The 23,440-nt window shown below is 41.7% G+C and overlaps 1 protein-coding gene across 21 annotated transcripts in view; it reads left to right on the forward strand.

Annotated features, from left to right (window-relative positions):
• Positions 1–2,601: 2,601 nt before the first annotated feature.
• Positions 2,602–23,440, forward strand: part of LOC126859373 (ephrin type-B receptor 1-B) — a 92,188-nt gene continuing 71,349 nt past the window's right edge. For 8 of the 21 annotated variants that reach the window (XM_050610625.1, XM_050610626.1, XM_050610629.1 and 5 more), the window contains exon 1: positions 2,604–3,651. The gene's annotated coding sequence lies outside the window, so the exon portion shown is untranslated. Of the gene's footprint in view, positions 3,652–23,440 lie in introns of all 21 variants that reach the window. The other 13 variants (XM_050610617.1, XM_050610616.1, XM_050610621.1 and 10 more) reach the window with 5 other exon arrangements.

A 23,440-nucleotide genomic window follows, 5' to 3' on the forward strand; every position in this document is an offset into this window, starting at 1 on the left:
CCAAAATAAACTTACCCTGAAAATAATCAGAAATTTCATAGAATTAATATAGAATTTTCTTGTAAGGTTGCGGGAATATTGGCGCTTTCGAAACACAAAGATACATACTCGTAATATTGATGTCCTACGATACGATGCTTTGCGATGCAATCAATCGATGTAACGAAAGTTGTGCAACGATGCGTGTCCGGTGCAACCAAGGACGCAAAGTATCAGGATTCACTTCTTTTAAACTTCTCGCATTCGAAACGAAACGAAACGTTACCCGAACGCGTCTCTATATCATTAGTACGTCGCATTTCCGACGCGCGCGCGATTTGGCGTCGCCGCAGAATATTCAATGTTATAGATGCACTTTCCGATATTTTTTAACGTAACCGCCATTTATTCGAGAATTACGAAAATTACGATCTGCGATTTATTTTACGACTTACAATTTCCTTGAGACCGTCCTCCAGCCTTTTGCATGCAAAGTCAAACGAAATGAAACGTATATATGTCTTACGCGTTTCGGAAACTATAATACGTCTTTATTACGTCACACTTTCGATGTGCGCGATTTGGCGTCGCCGCAGAATATCCAACCTTATAGATGCTCTTTCCGATATTTTTAATACAGCCAATATTTATTCGAGAACGATACGAAAATTGCGATCTGCGATTAATTTTACAATTTACCATTTCCAAAAAGCCATCCTCGAACTTTTTGCATTTAAAATCAAACAAAATGAAATGTATGCGTCTTACGCGTCTCGAAAATTATTGTATTTATATAATATATCCTTATTACGTTGCATTCTTTCGATGCGCGCGATTTGGCGTCGCCGCAGAATATTCATTGCTATAGATGCACTTCTCGATATTTTTCATGCAGTCAACATTTATTCGAAAACGATACGAAAATTACAACCCGCGATTAATTTTACGATTTCCGCGATGTTTTCTTTGAATTTTTGCACTCACATTTGTGGCACCGTCGAGGAATATTCAACGTTATAGATACGCAAACAATTTTATAGATACGTACTTCTTTTTTTTTCATACATACTTTTTACATACTTGTGATATTTTCAATGTAGGGAAAATTTGTAATGTTAAACGAGAAAATATTTTGTCGATTGTTCAATGTGATACTTTACGTCGTTATATCTTTGAATACATTAACAATTGTACTCGCGAGCTATGTTTATTGTAAACAAACGTGGCTTACGCTTCTGAAATTTTTTTTCCACGCCGTCCTCGCGTCTGTCAACATAGTTTCTCGCTTAGTCTAAATCTAGATTATCGATTAGTCCGAAATATTGCCGATTTTTACTAGTGTCATACGCGACTACTCGTGCAATCTAAAATATTATGAACATTAATAAGTCAATTATCTGGTAAATATCGTAACGCGTTTGTTAAAATAATTAGCCATAAAAAATTATTATATAACATTTGTTATATTCGATATGTGTATATATGTTAGATCATGCTTATATTCGATATATGTATATATATATATATATCACATATTCAAGGTATGTATGCATCTACATACACTGATTATTAATGAAGCTAATCCAAATTTACGCGATAATGTTATCAAGATCGTTTATCGATAATTTGATAATTCTAATGCCGTATTTTATCCTTTCCTATAATTTTCCGACGCGAAAGAGTGAAGTAAAGCTTGTGCATTTTTCGCCGCTCGATTTAAACGTAAAGCGCAATCACCACAGTTTGATTTTATTTGAAAATCAGACTTTCAAACGATACATTATGAATATTATTTAATCTTTAATCCAATCGTCACAACTAAAGAAAATTAATCTCAATTTCCATCAATTTTCAATAAAAATACTTTTCTACATTACTGATCGACATGTACTTATTTTTTTAAATAAAAATACTAAATTGAAATGCAGTGATTATGCAGATATTACATTAACGTTTCAATAACCTACTACAAGCATAACAATTTTTTAATAAACAGTTCCGACGATAAAATCTCTATAAATCATTCTACTTCATGGGGAAGTGACATTTTCAAATTAATCTATCATCGAGAGGGGCAAGCCTGTGTGTCGATCACGTGATCTGGACGCGGCGGTATTCGCGTCAGTGGAAACTCGTGCAGATTTCGAATGACAGTTGGAGAGTGCCGTGCCAAGGGCGAAAGTCGGCGACGCGCGCGGGATATATTCGCGCGGCCTAGGACATTCCGGAGTATGAGAGGACGACCGGCCGATGTCACGCCGCCGAGGTATTAGTGCGCATGTGCGCGGATTACACTTGACGGGCTCAAAAAATCAATGACCTCTCTCCCTCGGTCGCGATCTCGCGAAATTCGTCGCAATCGTCTACGTAACGAATAACGGCGACGATCGTCGATCACTTTGCGATCTCTTTGCACGCGAGATCACGATCAGGATCGCTCGCATCGTCGAGACAAGACGTCGCGTCGCGCGCGCGCGACGACACGCATCGTCGCTGGCATCGATGACGCGAGGATAGGAGAGTGTGGAGGGGGGGGGAGGGAGGAGCGCGGGACACGGAGAGAGAAGAGAAGATGGCCGGCGCGGCGAGGGTGCAGCTCGGGTGGCGGCGCTAGTGTAAGACGGCCGAATAGCGGTATACGCGGTGGAAACCAGCCGGGCAACCTCCACCGTTCGACACCGTCGCTCGGCGCTTCAGTTCGTGTCCTCTCGTTGCACAGGACGGTGCGGTCGCGCCGGCGTCGTTCCTCGTTCGCGGAAATACAAACTGCACAGAAGGGAGAAAACGTAAAAGCGTGTAAGAGAGAGGATAAACGGAAAGGGGAGAGCGAACGGACTTGTGTGTCGCGCGAAAAAAAAGAAAAAAAACCAACCGCGAAATTCGAACAAACATCGGAACAGTAGCACGGGTGTCTTACATCGAGAGATTGTCGTTTGTTTTTCTCTATTCATGCTCGTATTTGAAACGCGAGTCGCTCCAAAGGTGTCGTCGATCGCACCGGCAACTTCGCAGCGAAGAAGTCTACAATGTGAAAGTGGTGATAATCCAGTGCGCGATTATAATCCGTTCGCGAAGCGTCCCATCTTCGATAAATTCTTCTCGCCGATTATACGGTGCAACGATTCGCGTCGAGTAGTACGAGTGGAGTGGTGAACCGTTGAAGAGAGAGAAAAGGGGAGGGAAAAAAGGAGAGACAGCGCACGCGAGAGGAGCGCGTACACTCTCTTTCTCTCTCTCTCTCTCTCTCTCTCTCACTCTCTCTCTCTCTCCTTCGCCTCGTTGCGTCGCGCGCGCGGTGCACCGCCGCCGTCCGTCCACCTTTCGCGTTGCCGCGAATGCACGGGATAAAATGGCGCTTGCTTTCGTCCGTGCACCTCTATCGACCGTGACGAACCGTTCGACGGGATCGCGTCGGCATCGCTCGCCGCGGCCCTTCTGAAGGAATCAACGACATCCCGTGTGCCACCCGTCTCGTCCTTCCTCCCCGTATCCGGGGATCCATCGTCGAACGTTGTCGTGATCGTCGTGCCCCTTTCTTTATCTCCGCCGTCGGGGTACCGTGCGCCAAGTACCGTGTGTGTATATGTGTGTGCAAGTGCCGGAGAACATCGAGAGCTATGGAAAGCGGCAATTTCGGAGCGAAGTGCCTGCCGATGATGGAGTGAATTCTAGGTGAGTCCAAGTTACATTCCTACGATAATCCGTTAAGGATTGCTGCTGATATCTCGCGGGGCATTTTTCAAACGTCAATCAAATTTTGCATTCTTTACGCGCGAACGTGTTGAACGCGAAGATACCATGAGGCAGCCTTGTGATAATAATCTGATAGTTGCGACAGTGTGTGAATTAAAGGTCAATGTATACCCATATATATATATATATATATATTAATCGCGATAAAGAGCATCTACGACTCTATGATTTTTTATACCTCGCAGTAGCTTCTAAACATTGCAAGGCAGCAATTCTGAGACGGTATATTTTGTACGCGATCCGTTATATTACGAGAGTGTAGATGCACCGCGAGGAATCGCGAGACAACTTCACGGCGATGTATTAACGATCGGTATCACGGTGAAAGGCATTAATTCGCTTCTCTCGTTCGTTCGACACTCCTAGTAGATTCTAGCGCTTTTCTCGCATTTTCTCGCGCATTTCGTTGCGCTACATTCTACGTTCTGTAAAATTAAAGAGTCGTAAAATTTAGACGTGTTAAATTTAAAAAGTCGTAACAGAAATTCTACAGCACTTGTCTCCTAAGCGATCAAGTGAATGCATTTAATGAACTTTTTACATTTTTCTTTAATGTATTCTCTTGAAATATCTTAATCCTCTTTTATGTAAATCGAGTTATTCAATCTGTTTAACCTAAATTTTTCTCGATTAATCCGTCATATTATATTTTTAATCGTCACATAGTACGTGCGTAATTTTTTGGAATTATAATCTTTTCAAGATTTTTTAAATCATCTTCCTTATTTACCCGAATTTATTTGAGTTTAAAAATATGCACAAGAAAGCATGCATTGTACGTTTCATTCTTCGATAAGAATGTAAAATATAATTAAATGACGAAAGAGAAAATTACTCACTGTCAGTTTTCTATAAAGGTTTCTAGACTATAGAAACGGGCAAGGAAGAGCGATTGATGTCGTTTATACATTTATGCGAAGAAATTTTGGGGCAACGAGGGTCATGCAACGGCACGCGATATATGCGTGTACATAGGTAATACGCGTATATGCACAGGCGAGCACGAATGCGCGCGCTTTCGCACGCGCCGAAACGTGCCGAAGAACGCGCCTTCGGCATAGCGTGCGGCGCACAAATACGCACTATGTTGTACCACAGGAAAATGACAGGCCGACGTGTTTGAGCTCGACTCTACGCGCAAATATTTTACGCGGGCAAACACTCGCCGCGACGGATCGTATCGTTTCCTCTTTCTCTCTCTCTCTCTCTCTCGCGTCGCGCGGCGAGAAAATTTTCTTCCTCGTCTCGTTACCGTAATCCGTCAAATGTCAAAACGCGATTCCGTGTTGAGCTATTTTACAAAGTGGCTGTAATTTTTTTTTTTTTTTTTTTGTAGTTCCCTTTTGCATTTTAAATCGAGAACAATCGTTATTAACAATTTTGTTTTATGATTATCATTACGTATTTTTTTTTTGTACTCGTATATCATGATACTCTGCGCGCTATGCATAATAGTAGAGAATTCATGTTATAATTTTACCTAAACAAATATACATTGAACGATTAACTTTATATATTTTAAATTAAATAAATTTCTTTTAATTTATACAGATTTAATTGTATGTTATATTATTATCTATCGATATATTGTGCTATTTAATCTCCCAATATTTAAAGAATCATAAATAATATATACAATAAATTTAACTCGAATAACAAAAAAAAAAAAAACAGCTTATGTATCGACTAAAATTTATCGACCAGATTAAATTCTAACAAATCCACATAATTGACGCAGGAAACGATCATAAATGTTATAGAGATTGGACGGAGGAAAATGAATTTTTGTGACACGATCGCGTCACAAATATGTTGAACGAACCGATTGTTATCGCGTGGTTGACAGTGGACGTTTAGGTAGGAGTGTGGTAATCTTTCGGCAGGCTATTAGATGAAACAGGCCACAACCCTCCGTTTTTCTACCTGTTGTTGATCTGGGCAGGTATAAGGTAGATCCTATGCACAACTTCGGATTTGCGGAGCGTGTAACCTTTTGAAAATTTCGACTGTGAATCGTGATAATAACGTTTTCTTCCACCAAAAGGTTTAACGCTCGACGGTTGGTTGGGTGGTTTAAACGCAAAATATATTTTAGTTTAAAATTTACGCTCGAAATATACTCTTTCGATTAATACTTTTTTTGATCTACGCTAAAATTGTGTCCTGGAAAAGCATAAGTGAATATAAATATTTTTAAATATGAAAAAATATGTATGATCTTTTATTTTCGAGTTTTTGTAATAGCTGTAGCCGGTATTTTTTTATTTTTAAATACGATACTTATTTGATGAAAGCATTTTTTGGCGAACAATATCCTCGTGAAAACAATTTTTACATTTTACATAAAATCTTTGCTTAACAGGGAAATAACGTGTGTAACAATAGGAAAAGTGTAAATTGTTTAATATGCTCGTTGCAAAACGTTTCTCATTTCATGAAATAATCGGAGAATTGGAAAGGAGAAAATATGCACGATGCGCGAAATAATGACAACCTAGTTTATTAACCATTAACCTCTCCATTAACTATTATACTCGCAACATTTAGCGGCTCGCGTGCAATATCGCGTTCTCGCGCGTTGATAAAACAAGACAGTTTCAAAACAGTTTCCGCTTCGATCGCAAACGCGTTGAAGTAGCGGCCTCGTTTTGCGATATAATAATGTAATCGATTTGGTAACGATTGAACTGTCCCTCGTGATCCACGAATACCTTCTAATTACAAGAAAACAAAGTTAATAAAATAAGATTTAAATCGTCGCGTTACGCGAGCGTTAAGTATAATATCGCGTGTGTATTTTAAATTTCTTTTATGCTCTCTAATTATGGTCTTATTTATATAAAAACATTTTATACAAAAATATGTTATATAATGTGTGTATATTTTTAAAAATATCTTTATCTTTTTTTTGTGTGAAAAAATTGCAATATATATATAGGTGCAATATATATATATATATATATATATATATATATATATATATATATATATTTTCTTATATATGATGATAATTCCTTATATTACTTATAATAGATATCCGTAATCAGATAAATCGGAATAAACTAAAATGTTTTTAAAAATACATCTGCGTGATAATGCAATTATAATAAGATATATCCGGGCGATCTTAAATCCCAAGATGCGGTATCAGAGGGATATGATAGCGCGTGCACGTAGAATATAAGCGCTTGCAGCGACTTACTCGTGTCCCTCGTTTTCCCTCATATTTACGCCGACGTGACTCCGAGAGCTTACGCAATTTCATAAATGAATCGACCCGCTTCCGTCATTAGGGCGTAATTCCATTTTCGGCGTCCCTCCCCCTCCCCCTCCCCTCTCCTTTCTCCTCGCTTGTCTCTCGCGATTAGCCTCAATTTACCGTATAACGAATAAAAGCCGCTAATTGTCCCGTATCCTCTTTATTTTCCGCCCCAGACGCATCTATGGGCGCAACTACCGTCTTTCATATGCCGGACTTGATGAGAGAGAGAGAGAGAGAGAGAGAGTCGCCAGCAACGTGAGAACGAATCCCCAATGTTTGTCTCCGCGATATTATCATCGAGATCTTGCCCGATAATCGTCGATGGACCGTTAGACGAAAACGATCACGGACTTTGAGATATCGCATTGTCCCTTCCTCTCCCCTCGTTCTCACTCTCTCTCTCTCTCTCTCTCTCTCTTCCTATATCTCTCTTCTCTTCTCACTCTTCAGCTCACTTCGCATACGTACGTTCCCGGAGGCGAATGTGCGTGAAAATTAATGAAACCTAAGCTTTAGTTGTCAAGAGAACCCCATAGCTATCTTTATAACACTCGGGGCGAAACGTTATCCGAAATATTATGCCCTTCATTTTGCTTTGATAAAAAGAGTGAGCGCTATATGATCTAAAATTAGGGTAAAAAATTGACAATTAAATTTATTGTCGTATCAATTTTGCTCATGTTGTAGAGATATCTAATTTTCCTAAGATGTAGAAATCTACACTTTCACAGAATAAGTTCCTTCATAAATATTATCATATTATTTATAAATATTAAATATTAATGTGTGAGAGAGAGAGAGAGGGCATGCGCGCGTTATCGTCAATATCACCGCGTGTCTTTGTATTTGCTTACGTACGAGAAATTATTAATCCCCAGGCCCCGAAGAGCTCCCATACTTCACTGCGCGCTCCTGAGAGGCAATCTCATCGGCGTGGCGAGGATCGGAGCAATTAATTATGATTACTGGTATTATTAGTAGACGCGCACTGGTGTGTCTATCGGCGGCCGACGCGTATGCGTGCGCGAGTGCATTTATCCGCGACGTGTTGACTCGGTTTGTTCGTGTTTGTACGATATACACTCGCACACGCTCGTTCGAATCGGGCATACTCGCCGCTGGTGCAATTGCATCGTGAAAGTGTTACAAAGCGATCCTCGTCGGCTCCGTGGAAACGCGTCGCGTTGCGTTGCGTCGTCGTCGCGTCGTCGCTCGATCGACCGCGGACTTGTAGACGTAGTGAAAGTAGTGCAGCCAGCCACCTGGCTCGTCTTTTGAATACCTGCAGCTCGTACGTATATACCTTCGCCATTTATGCGCAATAATGTAGTGCCGTGAGATGGACGCAAAGCTAGGATTGAATTTTTCAAACGCTCCGAAAAAAGAAGATTATTCTCGCGTTTGACAGAAGCTCCGACAACGCGCGCGAATAGAACAGCATCCATAGACTTTGAGGGATCGCCGCGTTCTTAACAATCCCTTTGTCTATAATCGGTTTTACAAACTGAAAACATGAAAACAACGCTTTTTTATTTATTTATAGCTTTTATGTACATATAATAGGTGTTCTTTGCATCAGTTGCTTTTATTCTCTCCTTTGCTTTCATCTTTCCCGTGTTTAAACCTCTAAAACGACGATATATATTCATAAATATAGCGGTGGTTTTTGAAAATCTCGGAATAATCCAAGAATTATGCAGGGCATTAAGAAAGTTCTACAAAACGGTATGCGTCGTCACGGACAGGTCGGCTGATTATAATCTTGCCTTAGATTTCCGACCACGGCGACAGGTCCTGCTGCAACCGCGCGTAATCTCGGTCGCTCATCTGGGATCTAGGGTTAGCCGGTTGGTGATCGTCGCCGGCGTCAGACTAGTGCATATAATTTGAACGCATTGTGCAAATACGCTCATCTCAGGGGATATTTCATTTCGACTGGACGCGGAAAATTGTATACGAGACGAGATAGAATCGCATTGCGTTGTTTCCGACGAACGTATCTGTGAGAATTCAACTTTTCGACTTGTCAGTTGTTTATATTTACGAAGAATATAGAGCGAAATTTCGCATTTCTAATATGAGAACAATTCGCGATTATAATATCATGACTTTTAGAGACACTTACTTTTTTGCATCCAGATACTAGTATAATTTAAAGTAATACTTGTATTTTCTTTTAATCTCTCTTCATTAAAGACGCGATATAAACTCGTGCGATATTCTATTCGAAAAAAAAAAATGATTATTTGAGCATAGTTACAATTTAATATGCGCAAGCACTATCTGTGCGTACACCCGTACATTTGTTAAAGTCATCAGATAATACTCGAACGATTAATTACATCTCCGATATGTTGCTAATCTTCATCGTTTAAAATTGTACGTCATGGTTGCTCATGGTGATCCGAGTGTGCGCTGAAGATCGTTAGATCTTTTACATGATTGATATGAGGGATTTCTTCATGGCCGTTTAAACGAGACGAATAGAAACGTCACCTTATCTGCTTACGAGAGAGTCGACGAGGCATTCAATGTGTTTCCGAGATGGCCGTGTCTCTTCGCTTTCTTAGTCTACAAATTACACGCGATACGAGATTCTCGTATAGCTACTGGAATTTTTAATGGATCCGCTATGGCTATTTGCATATTTCCATGACATCTGCCATGGACTGATTTACTGCCTCGTATTGAGCGACTCGTCCGCTTACACAAGCGATGGTGGAATTGATAATTATCCCGCTGGAATTAATGAATGCCGTTAAAGGGAGAGAAAGAAGGGGAAAAGGAGAGAGCAGCGGGAAGTTTTTCTTCCTATCTAAAAACAAAAATATTTGTCGAGATCATGCTTAACGCGATTATCTCTCAATACTTTCGACGACGCGTAAGCAAACGATTTATCTTAATATTCGCTTTCGATATCAAATTTCTCTTACGAAACATCCGGCACACCCGTTCGTCGTTCGTTAACGAAACCGACGACTATAAAAGAGAGGAAGAATCAGTTATAAAAACTGGGCGTTACGTAATTTGATTTATTCGCGATTTTTACTCGCGCCGTGTTACGAGAGTCGAGGAAAAAAGAGAGAACGCTAATTTTTTCGTCTTTTATATACAGCGCGCGCCCGCGCGTATATGTCGAAATACTCGCGGGGCGTGAGTTACGGCCGCTCGTTCGTTTGTCAGATTGCGGTTCTTTCAGGCGCTGGGAATGATTCGAGTCGCCTTGAGTGCTGTGGCGATCGATTCCGCGGGCAACAACTGAACGATCGGGAGCGTAATAGAGAAGAGAAGAGAGAGAGAGAGAGAGAGAGAGAGAGAGAGAGCACCTGTGTGTAACATAGCAATAGTAATTACGACAGTATAACGTGAGCGCGCGCGCGCGCTAGATTACGAAACACCCCGTGGATATCGCGACACCGCGCTCTACGAGGTGAAAGGTCTTTCCACTTTGATATCTATAAAAAACTTACATCGTATGATTGCATGTACACGTATATACATTGTGCACATATATTCGGAGTGCAAAGTCGACATAATTATTGGGAATTCTCAAATGGGTGGTTTATCGGGTGGTCGTTTTAATTAAAACGTTCGGGCGAACGTCTTTTACGATCGGCGGCCGATATTCGTCCTCGTCGATATTAATTTGCGAAATCGGCCGTGAGACAAATGCTTTCGTCGACCTAATTGTTCGACGTTCGGGTGCTTTATAAGCGGATTCTCGTCGCGGCTGGCTCGCATTTACATACATTGCGCGGCGAACATTACGACGTCGAGGACGACGGATACGAATGTGTGGTAAATGTTATCTTCGATTTTTCGATAGACCGCCCCTCCCATCTCCCCGTTATTCATTCGAGCATTACATACTTTCTCTCGCGCCGATCATCGCCAGCACCGGGGGATAAAGCGATCGTTATCGTCTTTGCGAAAGAGTCATTCGTCACCCCACGCGCGCGAGTAAGATCGACGGGATCTTCTTTTTGCTCATGAATTTCTCGCTGGGGTAAACTGTGGTGGCTTCATTGTGTCCACGTGGCCGACCTTTTGCTTTAACGATCGACACGCGTGTCCCTTTGACAATGATTACAGTGATCAAGAGCATTGTCGGAGATATATTTACACAAGTGAGCAAGATAGACTGTAGTTGTTAGGTGCGGGCGATTTTAGCGAGATACTTTTTAATCTTATTCACAAATCTTATTTTCTTTTATTAAATAATCAAATCGTGTCGGTATAATATTTTATTTCTTTCAAGAGCGACGGAGGAAAGAAGGAGAAAAGGCAGAGAGTTAAATCAATTAGAAAGAAAATAGAAGTAGATTTAGGATACCTAGAACCGGTAGATTAAGATGTCAGATTCGTGTCTCTTTCCCTAAAGCCCTAAAGAGCTGAAGTATAACGATCTCGCGATAAATTCGGCGAGAAAATATTCGACTCTCGTCTTTCGCCGAAACGAAGATCCGATCGTCGATTCACCAGGAGGGCCTCGCGTTGCATTATTATTCGATAGCGGTTCCAGAGGGAAAGAGAGAGCTCTTTCGTTGGTAGGTGAAGAATAAATTTCGCACTGTCACTGGAGGAGATAAATGTGGCAGCCGTCGCGACGAATGGAGAAGTCTGGCTCCGATTATCGATATCATTCGCGGCCCTACGCCGCGCATGTATAACGGTGCGAGTCTTTTTTACATTTTAATTCTCTCAATTTATTTCCGAAATTGCCATGAATCGTCAGCGTATAGCCATAAATCTCTCGATAAAGATTCACCTCGTTCAAAAAATCGTTTGTTCAAAATATATTATTGGAGAAGATTGAAGAATAGATTATTGAAGAAGAAAAATATTTTTTGCGCCACTAGTAATTTTATTAAATATTTGTACTTATATAATATAAGGCAGAATCAAAAATTATGTTGCTATCGCGCCCGAATCACAATTCTAGTATCAAGTTACATAATGGGACACACATATGCACGACTTGCTAATGACGAAAGGATTAAGATGGCAGTGTAGTATTTCCTGAGAAAAGCGGCGCCAAGAGAGGGTACTTCACTACACGACAAATTACCGCCGATAATTACCAAGATTTCGTTCGTCGAGGGGGCGATGGATCTAGGTTTATTTTCTTGTTGACGGCTCACCGTTGAATGAACGAGTCTCGCCTCCTTCGTTCCTTCAACGCTGCTCGAGTTTCATGGGAATCTAGCCAATGGTCGTGGCTCTCTCTCTCTTTTTCTTTCTCTCTCGTCCCGAATCTTTCTTGCGCGTCTTGCGTCGCGCATATGGCTGTGTTCTTTCGTTCTCTTATCGTCGACGGGCCATTTTTTGGGAAGTGGGCGTACCTCTTTCCGGTTTTCGGTCCATTGTGTTCCGTCCTGTCTCGCTTCTTGCGCTCTCGCTCGTTGAGAATGCGAGCCGAAGCTGCATTCGCGCGAGCGCGTGCAGGTACAGGACCGGATTATCCCTACCTGTTTCTGTGCCACGCACGCACGCACGCACGCACGCATGTATTGGATTCCTGCTCTTGCCGAGGTACGCGGCATTTCCTACATGTTGTATGGGAGAGGAGTATTTTCGCGCTGAGACACACGCAGCAACTCGCGTTTCGCACGACGTGATGACGATTAAATGCGGCGAAAATCACATCTGTCGATTGCTCCCGCCAAAAAATAAACTCGAGGCGCGTTAAATAAATCGTTACATAAAAATGTCTGTGAGAAAAAGAGTATAATTTAATAGAATAATTATTTAAATAATTTTACTTAATTATTTCTCGCACAAATCTCCCAAAATTTATCTACTTGGAACATTAAAAATTTTCCTTCCTATAAACTCGTGAATAGCAATCTCACCGCGGCTCGACGTCGCTCAACTTATCGCCCTATTAATCGCGATCACAAGCGCGTGACATTAGGTCTGAGCCGCTATAAATCATGTGTCTGCCTCGGCATCTTTACGAATCTAGGCTTTCGAGGCTTAAAGCTTCCATCGCGCGAGTGCGCGCGCGCTTGATCGATTCAGTTCGCGCTCCGCTTTCTGAATTTCCCAATAAAAAGATCATCGCGTCAGGATGTAACGTTTGAACACAGCCATTGAACCGGAAAGATTTAAACGGCTACCTATTTATGCTGTCTATGGTTAATAGTAGCGCGCCGCCAATAGCCAACCGATAGTCGGTCTAACTGTTCAGTGGCAAATAGATATTGAAGAATGACGACAGCGTGCCGCATTTTGATGATGGATTCTGTGCAAGAAGGACGTGGCCACACGAGATATAGGAACCGTTAGAACTAGTGCTTCTGTCCCGCCTCCTCCTCCTTCTCCTCTTGTCCGGCCTCCTGCTCGCGCGCGCGCGGACAGTTATCTCGTCGAGAGGATCAAAAGATTCGGGTCGAGGTTAATCTCTACCTCGTCGTCCGACAGGCACCTGCGATTAATTTCATACCTTTTCTTCCAGTTTCTCGATATCCTTTTCTTCGTCTCTTTCTTTCTTTTTCTCACTTTCTCTCTCTCTCTCTCTCTCTCTCTCTCTCTTTCTTTTTTTCTCCCCTTTTCTCGACACGCAATTTTCGAGAAAAAGGACGAGGATCGCGCCTTCATGATATTCGAGGACGAGAGCAATTTACCACTCGCGCATCTTAATACTCTGTAATTTGGCGCGTAAATATTTACCATAAGAATCGAGCGGGATTTTTTCAACGGCAGGGCATTCCTTTCACTTGTGAGAGATTATTTTTACGATCGCAATGAAAAGGAAATCATCATCGTTATTGCTCGCAGGAGTCGTCGCGCTCGTCGTTTCCTCTTCCGCGATTCATCCGCCGCTCTCTTTGCTTCGCAAGCTCCGCCGAATGTGTAAATTTACGGATCAAACGGCATGTTAATCGATCCGCACGACATCGAAGGCCCCGAGTTCGCCGCGCGTATGTTTGTTCGGGATCTTTATTCGCTGCTGGCTCGTAGTTTGCACCGTCGACGCGCGTTGAAAGGAGCCCGTAGAAGGATCCAAAGGCTTTCGGTACTCCGTCTTCGCTTCTCCTTTTTATGATCGCGCACGTTTGATGCGTAACATGTGTCAGCTTCTCTCGTCCATCTCCCTTTCTCTATCCCTTTAGCTGGACCTTTCGAGTTTCTACTGCCTCGGGAGAATCCTTGGCTAAATATTTGACGTGCGATCGCGCGCAGCTGCGACGGGATTCCGAAACGCCGAACAAACGATCGGGGATCGGCAAAGATACCGTTCATTATGAAATTCCACCTGGTAATCAGAGGACGGAAACTCCTTTTGCGAGCGCAATGAATCCGAGCTTCCTTTAACACAGCGCCAACAATAATAGCATCTTTGCTTATATGTGTTTAATACTATTTCATTATATACATTTAGAAAAGTTATATTTTTTACTAAAAATAAATTGACAAATGAAAATATATAATGTGTTCTCACATTTTTAAAAGCTTTTTTTTAATTCGTCTGACTTTTCACACATGATATTTCAGTCAAATCAATTTCATTATTTTGTGTTGAAAGAATAAATTATTCATTTAAAAGAGATTCAGTACATAGAAATCAATGACCAGTACGGTCTCGTGCAGCCGATGAAGAAGCATCGAGTTGGAATAAACGGTCTACATGATCGACGCACACTTGGGGAAAAAAGCGTCGGGAGTGATGATATTCTTTTGGGAAGAATATCGAGCGATTTGGCCGAAATTTCACGCTGCTTAATCAATCGCGCGATCGTCCGTCACCTGCCCGATGGTAGCAGTGTGCGAGAAAGCATCAGTTTAACGCACAAACTCGGCAAAGCGGATCGTTTTCCTTTGTCAATGGATTGCACGCGCGCGCGTCATCCGGGAATGCCGACGTCGCGCGTTTAGCAAGATGCCAGCTTAGGAGTATATCGTATCCGAGGGTCTTTATGCCTCGACGTGGGACACCTGGGGTCCTCCCTCTCTCTCTCTCTCTCTCTCTCTCTCTCTCTCTCTCTCTTTCTTTTTCGAAAACGACGACATTGCCGATACGACACCTCTTCGTATTGAAAACCATTGTCCAGCCGCTCGTGTAAAAGCCGATCGATCGAAAGTAAAGAGAAGGCGGGTCAATTTGTCTCCGGATGATTTGGAGGGAGCTCGTGGGGTGTGTGTATCGCAGTCCATGCCGTGTAACGTTCTCCTGCTGAGAACAAACGTTGTAAGGCCGTTCGCATATCGAAGATTCAGTTAACACGTGATACACACCGATTATCGATCGTGAGCATTTCGGAGCTGACCTATTCTCACATACGTTGCTCCTTCATTCTTCTGAATTTGCTCTAATGATTCTTTTCTTCGAGAACTTTATTTATTTATTAAATATTATTTTTAATATTTTCAATATTTTTTAAATATTTTAATAACAGTTCTATGAAAATATTTAAAATTAATTTGAAATGAATGAAAAGATGGATTATTTAATAATATATCCGTTTAATTTTTTTAAATATTTTTTATTATTGTTATAATGATATTATAACAATATATTAAAGGCTACATTATTGGTAGATAAATAAAGTAAGAATGCGAAGCGCATAATTACAATAGAATTCAGTTCTTAACTGGAACTTATCAAGAGATACAATAGTTTTATCGTTATCGTTTTTATCAAACAATAATGGTTTAATGATTCTCGATAGAAGGATCGAACTCGGGTTGTGTGTTGGTATTAGATACAGATTAATATCTCATCGCCACGAGTTTTCTTAGGAACGCTGACTCAGCTTTTTGTATCGCGCATCGCTGCGACGCGGTATTATTAATTCCGAGAATCGATGAGAATTACAAAGTAATCAGGTTCTCTTATCATGTTTATTATCATTGCGAAAGATAGGAAACAAGAAAGAGAGAGAGAGAGAGAAGTAATTTGAGAAAAGAAATAAGATTTGTTAGATCTATCGCTCTCCCGTTTTCTTTTTCTTTTATCTTTGGCTGCTTGCTTTGCAGAAGTGGGTTAAGTCAATGTCCAAGAAGAGAGGGGTAATTTAAAAAGACGTATTTACTGAATTTCCTTCAATTGACCTGTATGTGTAGGCACTTTTTATTCCTCGCTCTTTTCTTTTTGCGATGTCCGATAAGTCCGAACTCTAGAGATCTCCGATGATTGCGATAGTGGCCACTCATCGGCAAGCGGACTCTCTCGAAAGGTTAATGATTTCAAGCCTCGCCGGTCGCTCAAAGAAAGATGAAAGAAAAATATATAGCTTGCGTATTTATACGCGCGAGAGAGCACATATACACATCGCGGCGCTATTTAAGTATGCACGCGCCTCTTCGTCGTCTCATCCTTACTAACGGTACCCGCGTCTCTCCTCTATTTGTTTAATAATTATCGCGCGATCAAAGTTTCGCATCGAAGAGATATTCCGATGCTTCGTTAAATATGATTTATGATAATGCCGTTACATTATCATCGTGCCGCACGATTCACGCGTAGGCGTAAAAGCTCGCGCCGATCGCGCGTTAGAATTCGCGACGCATTTTCCGGAAAAAAGAATTATCCGCCGACGATTTGTTCGTCATAAATAATTCGAGCTAGTGTATTTATAACAAGTCGCAGCGATCGCACAAGCAATGTAAGAATTTTATAAAGCCGTTGTCTTCGATTATTTATAACGAATAATTCACAGATTTAAATCCATCGGATATTGCGTTTTCCGAAATCATACGTGCATGTTTGTATGTACAAATTCTGCATTTTTTTTTATAAATGAAAACAGGTAAATACCGATTTATTTAATATTCACATGTCGACCAATAACCATTTTTGCATGACTACTGAATTTTTTAAACTTATCGATTTTATTAAAAATTTCTTGCTTCAAGCAGAGCGTGAATATATTATGGAATTTACTTAAAATTGTCCCGAATATTTCAAAAAGTGATAGAAAAATTTGATGCAAATATAAAAGATATTATTAACGTGTGTAGCATTCATATATTGCGAAAAGTCATATATTTAATGAATTACGGAAATAAATTCTTAATTAGCGGTTCTACTTCTCGATTACCCTCAACAGATGACGATCCCGATCCTTTGTACGTGTCGACGAAGTGAAACGCTTAATCAGCATCCGAGTGGATCCTCTCGAAAATTGAGAAATCAGGAGCGTGTATACAAGAGAAGAACGTGCGCACGCCGTATGCGTGTTTCCTCTTCCCCCTCTCTCTCTCTCTCTCTCTCTCTCTCTCTCTTTTCTTGTCTCGGTTCTCCTCTCTTTTCGTCGCTGTCCGTCTGGGCTAGGTTATATACGGAGAACGTGTCCACCTTTCCTTCCCTATCGGGCGGCTACATTAGCCTTTGTAGATAGCGTTAAGTGCTCCTGAGTATATCCAGGCCCGCCAATGCCCCGGCGGATCTCCAGCTGTCTCGTCGGTATATATCGGTACGTGCGAGGTCTCGTCACACGAGCCTAAGTACTGACTACTGCCTCGGAAAATTGCTTTTTTTGGACATCGCGCGTTACTTTTAAGCAAGACCGCATCGATAGATTCCATTTGAGAGATCATTCGCATGTGGAATTATAATTATTTTAATTTTTTTTCTATGCGAAGCGGAAATTTCGAAGAGTGACCGTATGTGCTGATCAATATTCATACATTTCGAATAATAATGAGAAATATATATTTATTTTATTAAAATATACATATATTTAAAGAGAAGAATGTGTATACCGATTACAAGGGTATGCATTTATTGTCATTGAATAAAAATAAATAAAATGTTAAAAAAAAATAACACACAGAGAAAGTAACAAATTTGCCTGTTGATAATAATAATGTTAACTTTTTTTTATTTGAGAAATTCCTTTGAAAAATCGCTTGCTCTCTATCGGGAGCGCAATTTTCCTTGAAACTTCACGAATCATCAGAGGACTCACTCGCGCGCGAAATCATTAATTATCGCTTTCTGGTGGGAATAATGGTGATTACGCGCGTAACTCGTTATAATTCTAGCGAATACGTGACTTTTTATTTTTACGATCCCTCGACTCGGGGATCGGCCTTTTGCGCGCGAGTCATTAGTGTATTGCTCATCTCGATGTTATAGTACCTCGATAATACGCGCGCCGAGTAAGCCGAGCGCGCGTGAATCTACCAATTATTGAGCTTGAATGAAAAATGAAGGGATGGTGCGAGAAAGATGCCTTTCGCAGCCACTCCTCCGGAGAGTTAGTGTAATCTCTATCGTTTCTTGAATCCGGCTCCGCGCACTTTTCTCGTCATTTGCGTGAGACGCGACATTTTGGTAGACGAGCGACCGCGTTCGTTTTCTTTTCTCACAATCTGTCTGAAAGATGATAGACACACATTTGTGTCCTGCTCCCCCCGGAGACTTTGAGACGCGCCAACTAATAATTTGTCTCCCTGTAACGAGTAGAGGCTAATAAAATGTAATGGCAATGTCGCGTGAACCAAGTGAAGCGAGATATACGTGTCACGCGTCCGACTATAATCTCGTATGTAAAGCAACCCGCCATTGTACACGATGTCTCCGTAGTTATGAGAGAGTCTACAAGCGAGCCCTCTTCCTGCCTTAGGGCGACCGTGTGATTCTAACGGCGTCCAAGCGCGACGATGCGCACCACCACTCTTGATCAACGATCCGGTTTTTCATTTCTGCGCCAAGATATCTCTGTGCGGAGCAGCCAGCTATTCGTGTCAATTTAACCAGTGAACGATATAGGTGGATTGCGTACACAAGATGTAAAGAAACAGAAAATAATATTTAAAGAATAAAAGGGATTTCAATCGTAAAATGAATCTCGACACCAAAATATTCTCTCCCAATATTTATTACTTTTCACGTATTTTAAGACTGTGACTTCGAAACTTGATAGGAGATGCTCTGTATGAAATATTTATCTCGAGTTTATACATGCGCCGAAAATTTCTTGGGATAACTGTCGCGAGTATGCGGAACGCGCGTGCAATGAAAACAAGCGACGGATGGCGAGAAAAATCGTGAAGGCACGATACGGCTCGTAAAAGTCGCGGTAAAAGTCGTAAAAACTATAACTGGTCGGCGCTAAAGTCGTAACGCGTCACAATGACGAGTCCGCGGAGTTACTACTTCGACGTCTTTACTTTCGTTTGTGCTTATAATGAAAGAGAGAAAAGAATTCGTGGAACCACCGCGTATGGCAAAGAAATGCACAATTCGATCGTATCAAAAAGCGCAATATCGATAATGTCGAATTTTCACCACTCTTTCTTGTTCCAAAAAATTTAACCATTTTCTTGCATTATCACATCATTTCATTTGAATACGTTACAAAAATTTAATATTTATTTTCCACGTAACAATGTAAAAAAAAAAAACTCATTTTATGTAGTAAAACAGAATTATTGCAAGGTATTTAAAATTTAAATATGGAAATAAGCAGAATGACAGTTTTACATAATATTTTAATATTGAGTTATGATAAATTATGCGCGTTGCATTGCATATTTTCAGATTTATTTCTCCGTGATTCGCCGTCCTCCTGCAAGTGCATTGATTTTTTCCACGACTTTTACAACTTTCACATTACGGATGCATCAGCTTCCGTAAAGTACACGTTAAAAGTGTCCTTTATAGTGCTCTTGGGACGATGCGACGCGACAGTGTGTCCGCGTATATACGTTTGTGCGACCAGAAGCAATTCGAACCACGTATATGCGATCACTCCCCGATGACTCGGTCTATTTTCGAAATTCCATCCCCCCTCGACCATTGCCAAAGTGCACTCCCGTGTAAGTGCATCGCGCTGTTACGATTACTTTTTCTTTTCGTTCCGACGCGTTTCTTCCTTAAACGCGCACGCGAGCATCCATGCGCATGTTAATTGAGGAAAGAAATCTGCTATTATAGTCCGACGAATTTATCGTATGACTTCTTAAGGCAGATGTTTAGAAAGAAACTTATCCGTAGTCTGTATATCTTGATTATGGAGGAACATGACTAATTTATTTCTTTTCTAAACGATCTGCGTTTAACTAGTTATTTTTAAATATATAATAGACTATTATTTCAAACTTTATTAAAACTGCACATTATCTTAATATAATCTCTTTAGTAGATTTAGCAAAAATATGCATTGCTTCTTTCTCCGGTTTCCATTGTTTCGCAAATCGTAATTCATCCTTGATTAATTGAATGTCAACTCTTTCATTCTTGTAATCTCCGAATGCAACATTACGACAAAAACGATTAATTTCTTTTCGTGCTCGATATTCTAGAACGTAATGCGAGTTCGGCATATGATATTCCTGAGTGTTTTAATACCGAAGGAATTTTAAAAGGTCCGATTTGTCATAGTTTCTCCGAGCGTGAGCCCGGTCGTCGATCCTCTTAATTGGGGAGAAGGGGGGACGGGGGGGGGGGCTATATGACACCGAAGAAAGACGGCCTGGGAAAGATGGTTGGTTTATCTTGCCGGTAATTAAAAAATTCGTACACGTTGCACAACGGCCGGGCTACTATTTTCAAGCCTCGATTAATTATCGCCCGGGGAGCGTTTCATTGTCAAGATTATGCATTCGTGGGAGCCATTACAGCGAATAAAGGACGGAAAAAGGCAAGAGACTCGCGGAAGTCGGGGCGCGAGGAAAGGGAAAGAACGATTCGAAAAGTTCACTCTACCGTTGAAATTGCGAAATTGTTTGGAAAGAAAATGCGCTCGGGATGGTGCGCTCGCTAAACCGAAGGTTATCTTCGAATCTCGTTCAAGGTGTACGAGGTGTCCGGCACTCGTGTACCGTTAATTCGGTACGGGCGCGAGGTCGAGCACATATCGTCAAGTATAATAATTAATAATTATCGAAATAAGAATAATTCCGCTCGTTACATACGCTCCCTTACACCACCGTGCATCGAGAGAACAGCGTAGAGTAGAGATCTTTCAACAGCGCGCGATCGTAATCGCGTTATCTCTCTTGAGGCGCTTTTTTTTTTTTTTTTCTTCTTATGTCTGATTTAGCCATTCGCCACTCGCGCGCGCATTTTGCGATATCGATCTCTCGAATGCGGATCATAAATTAATATACAATGCATCTTGTACTTTCACGAGACGCGCGCGACTTTCGATGGCTCGTTAGCTCGCCTCGATGCGTAAAACGTCGAGAGAGGAGAATGCCAGCCGATGGAAAAAACGGAGCCGGGAGAATCGCGCACGGTGTACACACATGCACACGTTCCTTATAGCGGACAGAGAGAGAGAGAGAGAGAGAGAGAGAAGCATATTGTAGTGTCCGTGCATTAGCGGGACTCCGGCACGGCCGAGTATATCATTAAATATGAGAGCCGCTGAGTCGGGAGCAGCTCGATCCTTTCTTTTTTTGTTTCCTCGCGTCCTCCGTTCTCCGCCTAGCTCCGGCTCTCCTCGTCGCTCCTTCGCCTTCTTCTGTCCTCTCTTCCTCTTCGCTGCGTTCCAGCGTCTCTTCTCTCTGAGCGGCGAACTCTCTTACCTCCTTTCATCCTCCCTTCTCTCGTTTCACTCGGTTCACTCTTTACCCTCTCTCCGTCCTTCACCCTCTTTCCACCTCTTTCCGTCCTTTTCGTCCTAACCGAGTTCTACCTGAGTCGCCGAGGTCTCTCCCGCAGTTTTGCTATCCTTTACTTCTATCTAAAGGTGCGTTTATATCACGTGAGTGCATGAATAGAGATGTGATTAAGGCTGAACGAATTTGCTCCTTTGTAGAAGAACGATAACCTAATAAATTATTAACGATATCTGTATTAAAGATGTTAATAGATAAACTTTATATTAATATACATGTATATATCGTTGTTAATGTTATTCATATCTTGTAAAATAATAATAATAATAAATTCATTTATATTTAAATTGGAACTCTAAATACATAAACGATAATTGATTTAATTGAAGAACACGAAACTTGTATATGAGAAAAATTTTAAATCTCTAACAAGTTGCGATAATTGAGAAATAAGATGCGATTCTTAGCATCACAATGCATGTTTTCGAATAGGAAAACGTCTGGACCGTTGCCAGAGAAATCCATTCGCCATAAGTGCGGATGCACCTTTACGTCTCATTCTCTGTCTCTTGTTCTCCTCCTCGCCACTTTCCTCTTTCCGCTAGCGATGCCTCTCGTAATTGGCGTGACACGCTCTCCCATTCCCTTCGTTCTATGAGTCGCGGGAGAAGCGGAGCGCACGGACGATACCCTCTACGTCGTCCTCCGTCCTCGAGGACCCGACGACGCGATGCCAAGGTTAGCGGCTCGATATATAGTGTCGCGTATATATTCTCGATGACGGATATAGCGAGAAGAGCGATACTCCGAGTCGGCCCGCTTTATTTTACATAGAAACATATTTGTCACGTTCGGCGATGATTCTCTACGGAAATATTTCGACAAAACGAGAGGAAGTGCAAATTCGTCGCGGATTTTTGAAAAAAATTCGCACCACAAACGATCACGTAATCCAGTTAGGAATACATAGTGGAATTTGTAATGAAGAATGTTGGAGATAAATTCTAAGCCTTTCTCTCTCTCTCTCTCTTTCCGGAGAAGAGTTTCTGCATACTTTTCAGTACACAACTACGGCTTTGTGTATCGCGGTTTCCCGCGACGATCCGTCTCGAGCTCCCTATTCACGTTTATGTTAATTCCACAAACGAGCGGTATTCATAGAGCCGAGATACGCGACATAAAAATTTCGCATGCAATTTTCTCCGCGATTACGCGCGCGCGTAATCGCGGAAAGGGACGCACAAATCGTCGACGACGACGAGCGCTTTCCCGTGGCTGTGTGGCGATCGGATTTTTCTGCGCGAGCGCAGATCTCGATGATTTATTATTAATGAACGACGGACCTGACTTTCGAAGGAAACCATTAATTATCGAGCCGTGCAGATTGCCGCGAAACCGCGCTCGCTCGACCAGAGACCCGACCGAGACTGTCGTGACCTCGTTTTCAACTGCAAATTATAACTTACGGGCTTTGCATTATTTCCCATCCCTCGTATCTCGGGCTCCTCGAATGCACGAATACGCTGTCGCGTGATGTCCGTGTCCACGGTGGTTCTCTACAGGTTTTTTTTTTTATTCTTATCTTGGGTCGAATTAAATTGCGAAGTCATCTTAGTTTCTCTGTAATTTATTCCGAGAAATTCCGTCGATGTGTCCACGGCCATGAGCCATCGAGAGAGTGAAAGAGAGAGAGAGAGAGAGAGAGAGGTGGCTTAAGCGATGCCAAAACGATAGCTCGATTTCCGATAATTGCTCGATCGATCCGCCGCTACCATCCTCTTCTGACGCTCCCTTTTGACATCTAGCTGGTTTTTCGGCTTTTTCGGCGGGGAAAATATCGTATTCGATACCGCATCCGACGCGAATTGCGTCTCGTCAATCGTCCGGTATTATTTAACCGTCTGTATCGCGTGAATAACCGCGCGCACGTTT

This window comes from Cataglyphis hispanica, chromosome 3, assembly GCF_021464435.1.
Source record: "Cataglyphis hispanica isolate Lineage 1 chromosome 3, ULB_Chis1_1.0, whole genome shotgun sequence".
NCBI classification, from domain to species: Eukaryota; Metazoa; Arthropoda; class Insecta; order Hymenoptera; family Formicidae; genus Cataglyphis; species Cataglyphis hispanica.